General features: G+C 42.2%; 1 non-coding gene across 1 annotated transcript; it reads right to left on the minus strand.

Annotated features, from left to right (window-relative positions):
• Nucleotides 1-10,495: 10,495 nt before the first annotated feature.
• TRNAW-CCA (transfer RNA tryptophan (anticodon CCA)) lies at nucleotides 10,496-10,568 on the minus strand. Its single transcript has one exon. It is a non-coding gene; the product is annotated as a tRNA-Trp (tRNA).
• Between the last annotated feature and the right edge of the window lie 230 nt (nucleotides 10,569-10,798).

The raw sequence follows: 10,798 nt of genomic DNA on the forward strand, positions 1-10,798 counted from the left end.
GCGGCGACGGCGACGTCACCAGTGTGTTTCTAACACCAGCAATCATCTACTTTAAACTATTATAAAGATTGCGTGTGTTAACTTCTTTATTTTCCCTTTTTGTTACGACATTGACGCAGCGATGGTGACGTCACCAGTTTTTTTTCTAACACCAGTAATCATCTACCATTACAATATTATAAGGATTACCTGTGTTAACTTCTTTATTTTCCCTTTTTGTTACGACCTTAACGCGGCGACGGCGACGTCACCAGTTTGTTTCTAACACCAGCAATCATCTACCATTACACTATTACACTATAATAAGGATTGCGTGTGTTAACTTCTTTATTTTCCCTTTTTGTTACGACATTGACGCAGCGATGGTGACGTCGCCAGTTTGTTTCTAACACCAGCAATCATCTACCATTACACTATTACACTATAATAAGGATTGCATGTGTTACCTTCTTTATTTTCCCTTTTTGTTACGACCTCGACGCGACGACGGCGACGTCACCAGTTTGTTTCTAACACCAGCAATCATCTACTATTACACTATTATAAGGATTGCATGTGTTAACTTCTTTATTTTCTCTTTTTGTTACGACCTTGACGCGGCGACGGCGACGTCACCAGTTTGTTTCTAACACCAGCAATCATCTGCCATTACACTATTATAAGGATTGCATGTGTTAACTTCTTTATTTTCTCTTTTTGTTACGACCTTGATGCGGCGACGGCGACGTCACCAGTTTGTTTCTAACACCAGCAATCATCTACTATTACACTATTATAAGGATTGCATGTGTTAACTTCTGTATTTTCTCTTTTTGTTACGACCTTGATGCGGCGACGGCGACGTCACCAGTTTGTTTCTAACACCAGCAATCATCTACTATTACACTATTATAAGGATTGCGAGTGTTAACTTCTTTATTTTCCCTTTTTGTTACGACCTTGACGCAGCGACGGCGACGTCACCAGTTTGTTTCTAACACCAGCAATCATCTACTATTACACTATTATAAGGATTGCGTGTGTTAACTTCTTTATTTTCACTTTATGTTACGACCTTGATGCGGCGATGGCGACGTCACCAGTTTGTTTCTAACACCAGCAATCATCTACCGTTACAGGATTATAAGGATTGCGTGTGTTAACTTCTTAATTTTCCCTTTATGTTACGACCTTGACGCGGCGACGGCGACGTCACCAGTTTGTTTCTAACACCAGCAATCATCTACTATTACACTACTATAAGGATTGCGTGTGTTAACTTCTTTATTTTCCCTTTTTGTTACGACACTGACGCGGAGATGGTGACGTCACCAGTTTGTTTCTAACACCAGCAATCATCTACTATTACACTACTATAAGGATTGCGTGTGTTAACTTCTTTATTTTCCCTTTTTGTTACGACACTGACGCGGAGATGGTGACGTCGCCAGTTTGTTTCTAACACCAGCAATCATCTACTATTACACTATTATAAGGATTGCGTGTGTTAACTTCTTTATTTTCCCTTTTTGTTACGACATTGACGCGGCGATGGTGACGTCACCAGTTTGTTTCTAACACCAGTAATCATCTACTATTACACTATCATAAGGATTGCGTGTGTTAACTTCTTTATTTTCCCTTTTTGTTACAACATTGACGCGGCGATGGTGACGTCACCAGTTTGTTTCTAACACCAGCAATCATCTACCATTACACTATTACACTATAATAAGGATTGCATGTGTTACCTTCTTTATTTTCCCTTTTTGTTACGACCTCGACGCGACGACGGCGACGTCACCAGTTTGTTTCTAACACCAGCAATCATCTACTATTACACTATTATAAGGATTGCATGTGTTAACTTCTTTATTTTCCCTTTTTGTTACGACCTTGACGCGGCGACGGCGACGTCACCAGTTTGTTTCTAACACCAGCAATCATCTGCCATTACACTATTATAAGGATTGCATGTGTTAACTTCTTTATTTTCTCTTTTTGTTACGACCTTGATGCGGCGACGGCGACGTCACCAGTTTGTTTCTAACAACAGCAATCATCTACCATTACACTATTATAAGGATTGCGTGTGTTAACTTCTTTATTTTCCCTTTTTGTTACGACATTGACGCAGCGATGGTGACGTCGCCAGTTTGTTTCTAACACCAGCAATCATCTACCATTACACTATTACACTATAATAAGGATTGCATGTGTTACCTTCTTTATTTTCCCTTTTTGTTACGACCTCGACGCGACGACGGCGACGTCACCAGTTTGTTTCTAACACCAGCAATCATCTACTATTACACTATTATAAGGATTGCATGTGTTAACTTCTTTATTTTCTCTTTTTGTTACGACCTTGACGCGGCGACGGCGACGTCACCAGTTTGTTTCTAACACCAGCAATCATCTGCCATTACACTATTATAAGGATTGCATGTGTTAACTTCTTTATTTTCTCTTTTTGTTACGACCTTGATGCGGCGACGGCGACGTCACCAGTTTGTTTCTAACACCAGCAATCATCTACTATTACACTATTATAAGGATTGCATGTGTTAACTTCTTTATTTTCTCTTTTTGTTACGACCTTGATGCGGCGACGGCGACGTCACCAGTTTGTTTCTAACACCAGCAATCATCTACTATTACACTATTATAAGGATTGCGAGTGTTAACTTCTTTATTTTCCCTTTTTGTTACGACCTTGACGCAGCGACGGCGACGTCACCAGTTTGTTTCTACACCAGCAATCATCTACTATTACACTATTATAAGGATTGCGTGTGTTAACTTCTTTATTTTCACTTTATGTTACGACCTTGATGCGGCGATGGCGACGTCACCTGTTTGTTTCTAACACCAGCAATCATCTACCGTTACAGGATTATAAGGATTGCGTGTGTTAACTTCTTAATTTTCCCTTTATGTTACGACCTTGACGCGGCGACGGCGACGTCACCAGTTTGTTTCTAACACCAGCAATCATCTACTATTACACTACTATAAGGATTGCGTGTGTTAACTTCTTTATTTTCCCTTTTTGTTACGACACTGACGCGGAGATGGTGACGTCACCAGTTTGTTTCTAACACCAGCAATCATCTACTATTACACTACTATAAGGATTGCGTGTGTTAACTTCTTTATTTTCCCTTTTTGTTACGACACTGACGCGGAGATGGTGACGTCGCCAGTTTGTTTCTAACACCAGCAATCATCTACTATTACACTATTATAAGGATTGCGTGTGTTAACTTCTTTATTTTCCCTTTTTGTTACGACATTGACGCGGCGATGGTGACGTCACCAGTTTGTTTCTAACACCAGTAATCATCTACTATTACACTATCATAAGTATTGCGTGTGTTAACTTCTTTATTTTCCCTTTTTGTTACGACATTGACGCGGCGATGGTGACGTCACCAGTTTGTTTCTAACACCAGCAATCATCTACCATTACACTATTATAAGGATTGCGTGTGTTAACTTCTTTATTTTCCCTTTTTGTTACGACATTTACGCAGCGATGGTGATGTCACCAGTTTGTTTCTAACACCAGCAATCATCTACCATTACACTATTATAAGGATTGCGTGTGTTAACTTCTTTATTTTCCCTTTTTGTTACGACCTTGACGCGGCGACGGCGACGTCACCAGTTTGTTTCTAACAACAGCAATCATCTACTATTACACTATTATAAGGATTGCGTGTGTTAACTTCTTTATTTTCCCTTTTTGTTACGACATTGACGCAGCGATGGTGACGTCACCAGTTTGTTTCTAACACCAGCAATCATCTTCTATTACACTATTATAAGGATTGCGTGTGTTAACTTCTTTATTTTCCCTTTTTGTTACGACCTTGATGCGGCGACGGCGACGTCACCAGTTTGTTTCTAACACCAGCAATCATCTACCATTACAGTATTATAAGGATTGCGCGTGTTAACTTCTTTATTTTCTCTTTTTGTTACGACCTTGATGCGGCGACGGCGACGTCACCAGTTTGTTTCTAACACCAGCAATCATCTACTATTACACTATTATAAGGATTGCGAGTGTTAACTTCTTTATTTTCCCTTTTTGTTACGATCTTGATGCAGCGACGGCGATGTCACCAGTTTGTTTCTAACACCAGCAATCATCTACCATTACACTACTATAAGGATCACCTGTGTTAACTTCTTTATTTTCCCTTTCTGTTACGACCTTGACGCGGCGTTAGTGTTAGCATGTGTTAGCTTCACCAATTATGCATTAATTTTGCAGATATGAGGCGTCACGGGATGGATAGATTTTGTTCGGGTACTCGCCCACGAATCCGTACGCACTGCTGTATAACTGGGGGGCTATAACGTAAAGCTATCCCAAACTTTTCTATTCGAATTCTGCAATCACCCTTCCGCCATTGGCCAACTTTTTCTAACCACCCCCACTTCGCCTGTCTGTCACGCGACGTCACGTATACCGCGGTAACTCCCCCGCTGATATGATGTAAACACACTGATTATGCATGGCTGCAAAGAACAAAAGAAGAAGAATTATTTCTGATTCGACGCCTTTTCGCAATTAGACCTCGGCTATTGGTCAAAAGTTTTCGCGCTGCACCTACTTCACCTGCCTGTCACGCCACGTCACAAAACCGCGAAAGCTCACCGCGTCAAAGTGAAGTGTACGCGTTAAAGATGTATTTATATGCTGAACAAAACTGAATTTTCCCCTGAGTAGCCGCAGGCTGTCCCGTTGCAAAAGGAATAAAAGATGGCTGCCGCCGATCGCTCAGGCACTGACTACTCGCACCTGCCGGAGAGCATGGGTTTATTTGCAAACAATAATGCTTTTTGTGTGGTTGTGTAACGTTTTTGAGCACTTTCCGCACGTTTGCGACCTCCCTCAGTCAACGTTTCCTTGCTGATGATCCTTTTTAGCGGTATTCTTAACATTCCGTTGCATGCCGCCACGATTTTCGACGACCCACCCCAAGCTAAGTCAGGGAAGGCGGACCAATCGTAGACGCCGCACCACACTCTTCATCCGGTTATCGATTTTCAGTGACTGGCTCGGCCCCATCGAATCCTTCTCCGCTTGAACCGTGCTCCTCGCCTCTTATCAGCCAATTAGATAAGACAAGCCGCTCAGTGTAAGCAATGTTATTCGTTTTTAAAGCAAACGAAAGTGACCTCCTATAAACGAGGCAAGCATTTGATTCTCCGCTCGATGCTTGCGTCGGCGGTTACGCAAATTTGTCATCAGGAGATTGGAATAAAAAAATATTGGAATAGTTTTACGTTATAGGGCCCCTGTAGGAAACTAAGGAAATTGATAGAAACCTTTTAATACGCTTGTGACTTGAACTGTGTTTAATTTAAACTTACGCCAAAGCAGCTTTCACTTCCATGGGTGTTATGATGCTCACACAGACAGAAATCTGCCCGCCGCGGTGCAGTCCGTGGTACAAATCCCGGTCCGAAATATTTTTTCTAACGCTACCAATCATCTTCTATTAGGCTAGTACAACGATTGTATGTGTTAACTTGACCAATTATGCATTTATTTTGCAGGTGTAAGGCGTCACGGGACGGACAGATTTTGGTGAGGTACTCGTCAAAGAATGCTTACGCAATAAAATTCAATTCTTAGGTTTTACGGGTCAAAGCCACAATGTTAATATGACGCGCGCCGCAGTGAGGGAAATAATTTAGACCACCTGGGGTTCTTTTGACCACCAGGAGTGAAGCACAACAGAAGTTTAAGGAAATAGATAATTGATAGCACTAAAGCTTAAGAGGAAGCTTTAGCTCGGGCCCAACTCCGACGCGGCCTATTCAAATACATGTAAGAGGCTAGCAGGCTTTTCTATGGTAGCCCCTGGCCCGATTTTAATGAAATGTGTGGCATTTGAGAGATAAAAGTAAATTATAGTGACTGTTGGAAGCGGAATTCCGATTTAATGCCTGAATTTTGTGAAAAGAATTTTCAAAATTTGGGAAGTCGAAAAATATAGAAGCACGAAGTTTACAAATTAATAGCTCTGCATCAAGAACAGTTATCGCAGTTCTGTAAGCGGCATCCATCAGATAATCTAAAGTGGACAAATTCGATATGTCATGTTGTATCTTACCTGAACTCGTTACGTTGTGTACAAGGGCTCTGCAAAAGCTATATTTCCATATTACAAAATTTTTTAGGATTAATGTGCAACATATCGATTTTGTCCGCTTTAGTTGTACTATTAGATGCAATTCACAGAATTGTGAAATCATTCTTGATTGATGAGTTAGAGTTGTAAACTTGATAGTTTCGTTTTCCTAAAATGTTTGATTTTTGCGAATTTTTAATAAAATATTGACAACCTAAATGAAAATTTCGAAACCAGCAGTCGCTAGATTTTAAGTTTTTTTTTTTTTTATTGCAACAAACTTCGCCAAATTTGATGCCGTGGTTGCCAAGAAAAACGAATTCTCCTTTTACATGTATTTAAATAAGAGCATCAGAGCTAAACCTTCTTCTTAAGCAAGTATCATTAAGAAAGTAGTAGAGAGAAGCTGGGAAGTCATTAGGGTCATCTGGTGTTATTTCATGTGCACTAAAACTTCCACATCATCCGAGACTTTTGTTGTTATTCGGGTTTTTGTTGTTTTCGCATTTTTTTAAAGGCGCATCGGCCATACTTGAACTAGGTGCTGTCTCATAAAAAAGGGCCCTGTTCAAGTTCAAGTATGCGCCATATAGCCCAACTGAATGTTGTTCTGAAACATCGACCATGGGAGTTTAAATTCGGTCTTCGTACATTGTGTACAAAACAGGGTGAATACAAACATGGTCGAACTCACGGCCAATATCGTGGAATGATGGCGGCAGCTTCGTCGAGACTCTCGGGAACAAAATGAAAGGCTTACCTACCCATAGTGGAACAGTTTAGAAGAAGCAGTCGACGAGGCACGCTTGGAAATGCACTACCTCAAAAGTCGTCCGAAGAAGGCACCGAGGAGTCACCTTCCCTACTGACCCGGACAGATTCTGGGCCTGGGTTCGTATACCCCACACTTTATTTCACTCCTCTCCTATATTATGGACTCTCGCCTAGACTTTCTGATATGGGAGATGGATAAGAACCTAGGCCCTGAGGTGAACATTTGAATCGTTAATAAACACGCTTTGAGCAACACAAGTTAAGGATGCGCCAAATAATAAATCAAGTGCGGCAACTATATTTATTTAAGTGCCATAAACGGTGCCCTCACGGAGTTATCGTGGCCTTTTGTGGACAGCTATAGAGCTCTTGTTTTCTCAGCACGCGTAAGATGATGAGGACGAAGCACCACCATAAATAAATGTTTTCTTCTTCTCAGCTCGTGCTTACCTCTGTCAGAGCACACGTCAAAGGGTACAAATGCATTAATGACAACTATCTGCCAAATGTTTGTCCGTTACCTGCACCTCAACTGCGGCGCGCTACTATCGCAAGCTGGGGCTAATGCACTTCCCAGTTTCTGCAATCCAGCTTTTTCCATAATACAGTGGCACTTTGCGCACCACACCACGGTATAGGCGTACTTATTGAGAGCGGAGGGGACATCGGGGAGACTTAGTTCTCCGTACTACGAAAAGTGTCCATGTGTGTGTGTGTGGGGGGGGGGGGGGGGGGGGGGGCTATAGGCTAAAGAATGCCAAATCTCCCTCCCTTCTTCCCCCCGCCCCACACATACACGTCTGAAAGCGGGCACTGTCGGAAGCACACTGGGAAATCGACAAAAGAGCTGTGGTCAAGTTTCCTTACATAATTGCTAAGGCAGCAAGGATTGCATTTTCGGCCTCGCCGCGACGCGCTGTAGCAGATGGCGTGCTGCCAGTGTTGCCACAGGTGAAAAATAATATATTTAAATAAATTTCGTCAGTAAAAATCTGCTGAAATCCGCAGATCTGTAACGCCAGCAAAATAGCCAGCTTATATGAAGTTTTTGCCAGCCTGCAAAGCAGTAACACGACACAATGACCTCCGAAATTCGTGGTGCGATGCGTGGTTTGAAACCCCACGGCCGACAGGGCGAATCTAGAGTACAGTAACTATTAAATAGGCTCCTCCTGCCAACCCTCAAGCCAGTGTCAGCAAGGTTGCACATGACACCTGGTACGTGAAGTGTTAAGTGTTCGTTGTGTTTTGTACTGTGCTTAAACTCAAGAATTTAAAACAGAGGCTGGCAGTAGAAGTTGATCGCTGTTGAGCAGTTATATATTAACAAAACAGTAGATTTCGTGGAAAGCATCAAATGTACAGAAATTTGAAACAGTACCAAATTTAGATATTATTTTCCCTGGAGATGTCATAAATCACTAAATTTCCAAGCGTTATCAATGAATCACTAAAATTTGAAGAAATTCATTGGACATTTTGATAAATCAGTAGTCGTGGCAAATCTAATTGCGAGCCGCTTGCGGGATGTCCCTTGCACATCTGCATTTCGTAGGATCTCCCGGCCACTGGGCGATTCCCGCCAAAACAAGTTTCAACTTCCACCGTTTTATGCATCATCCCGAGTTCCGTAGGGCCGTCTAACAATCTCTGAAAACACAAAAGCGTCGTTGCTATATTTAAATTAAGTTTGCGGGCACGGGTCCGGGAAAAGAATTACAATTGATCGGTCTCTAAGGTTGATTATGAGCGATTGGTAAACAGATCTGATAATTGTAACGCTAACTGAGATTGACGCATTTTCCAGCCCCTTTTAATGCAATGGTAATCCGTCATGCACATACATACATACATACATACATACATACATACATACATACATACATACATACACACACACACATACACACACACACATACATACATACATACATACATACATACATACATACATACATACATACATACATACATACATACATACATATATACATACATACATACATACATACATACATACATACATACAGTGCCACGTGTTTTAATAAAAGGTACTGGCGACGTTTATTAAGAGCACCTCGCTCCATAAAAACTCTGGTGGGACCTGGTTCTTGACAGCGGTGGGAAGCGGGCGCACACTTCTTTCTTCTTGCCCTCACCTGGCTATTTTCTTACACATCTCTCATACTACAGCTGGCATTTTCACCCGTCCTCGGAAAAATATCGCCTCCATGCTCAAGAAGCGGTGTAAAAAATACATGCTCCATAGAAATGCTAGCGCATAGGTTACAGTGAAAGTTACAGCAATGCCAAAGTACAAGAAAGGTGAAACGCCAGGCGCACACTCTGAATAATCAGAGTGGCAACCACATTAGCGCAAATATGAGCATAAAGAATAAAAATGAATAAATGAAAAATAAATGACGAATGCGCAATATACGGTTTCAAGTATGTCAGAGCTCGGTTGTCGTCTGCGCCGTGTTTGGGCCGCACCGCAAAGAACCACATCATAGATGACGTCACTAATGCGGCTTAACACTTTATATGGGCCGAAATAACGGCTCAACAGCCTTCCCCACGGCCACGGAGGCGAACAGGGGTCCATACCTAAACTTAGTCCCCGGGATTATAGGACACTTGTCCGGGGCGTCGTACATCCCCGTTCTGCTGCTAACCTATACGTATGCGTGCAAGCTGTCAAGCTTCCTCTGCAACTTGTTCGGCGTCAGTCGCTTGTTGGCCTCTTGACAGGGAAACATTGCGTTGTCTAGCATAGACTGAATGTCGCGGCCATAGATTAGGTGAAATGGTGTAAAGCGCGTTGCGTCTTGTACGGCGGTATTATACGCAAAGGTCACGTAAGGCAAGATCCGATCCCATCTTTTCTGTCAGGTCGACCGACATAAAATTTTCTTTTGTGTCGGTCGACGTATGTTGAAATTATGTCTGCGACGGTCTTGTTTACTTGCTTCGTAAGCCCGTTGGTCTGTACACGGTAAACTCTCGCTTTTCAATGCCTGGTGTTGCTCAATCAAAAAATTTCACCAGTGAGCTGTGCTTTGAGCACCTCGCCTCTGTATGCGGTTACGGTGGAGGGGATACCATGACGCAATGCGATGTGGCGCATGAAGAGCTGCGCTATACCTCAGATGTCATGAATCGTGCATTCTAAACAGGGTAAGTTATAGCAGTACAGCATATTTTTACAATTCTTTATGGGTATAAATTGAAGTTACATTATTTACGAGTGTGCCGTTTACATGGCAACTCTAATAGAAATGCGCATCTTCAGGACTTTGTACACGTATAAGCTGAAGTTGTATTCTTTAGGAGTGTGTCGTTTTTGCAATAAATTATAGTAGAAGTGCGAATTTCCACTATTTCGTATACGTATAAACTGAAGTTACATTCCTAAGCGTTGTAAACGAGATTAAATGAGGTTAACCGAGAGGCCCGGTTTTTATTAGTCATATCATAAGAAGTCAACAAACACTTGACACCGATGACAACATAGGCGAAATGACTTGTGCTTAATAAATGAAAAAAGAAATGATAAATTAATGGAAATGAAAGTGGACGAAAAAACAGCTTGCCGCAGGTGGGGAACGATCCCACAACCTGCGCATTTGGTGTGCGATGCTCTACCAATTGAGCTACCGCGGCGCTGTTTCCCCATCCACTTTCTTCGGCATTTATGTTTCCCAGTAGGACCCTGGGAGTGTTAGCCAGCGCCACCACTCACGGACTTTGGCGGCGGACGTGGAACATCCTTAGTTGGCTTCTTATGATACGACTAATAAAAATCGGGCCCCTCGGTTAACCCCCTTTCGTCTCGTTTATTAGATAACGAAGCTCTCGAATCCGGCAGCATTGATGCCTTCAGGTAGCATGTG

This window comes from Dermacentor andersoni, chromosome 1 (genome assembly GCF_023375885.2).
Source record: "Dermacentor andersoni chromosome 1, qqDerAnde1_hic_scaffold, whole genome shotgun sequence".
NCBI lineage: Eukaryota > Metazoa > Arthropoda > Arachnida > Ixodida > Ixodidae > Dermacentor > Dermacentor andersoni.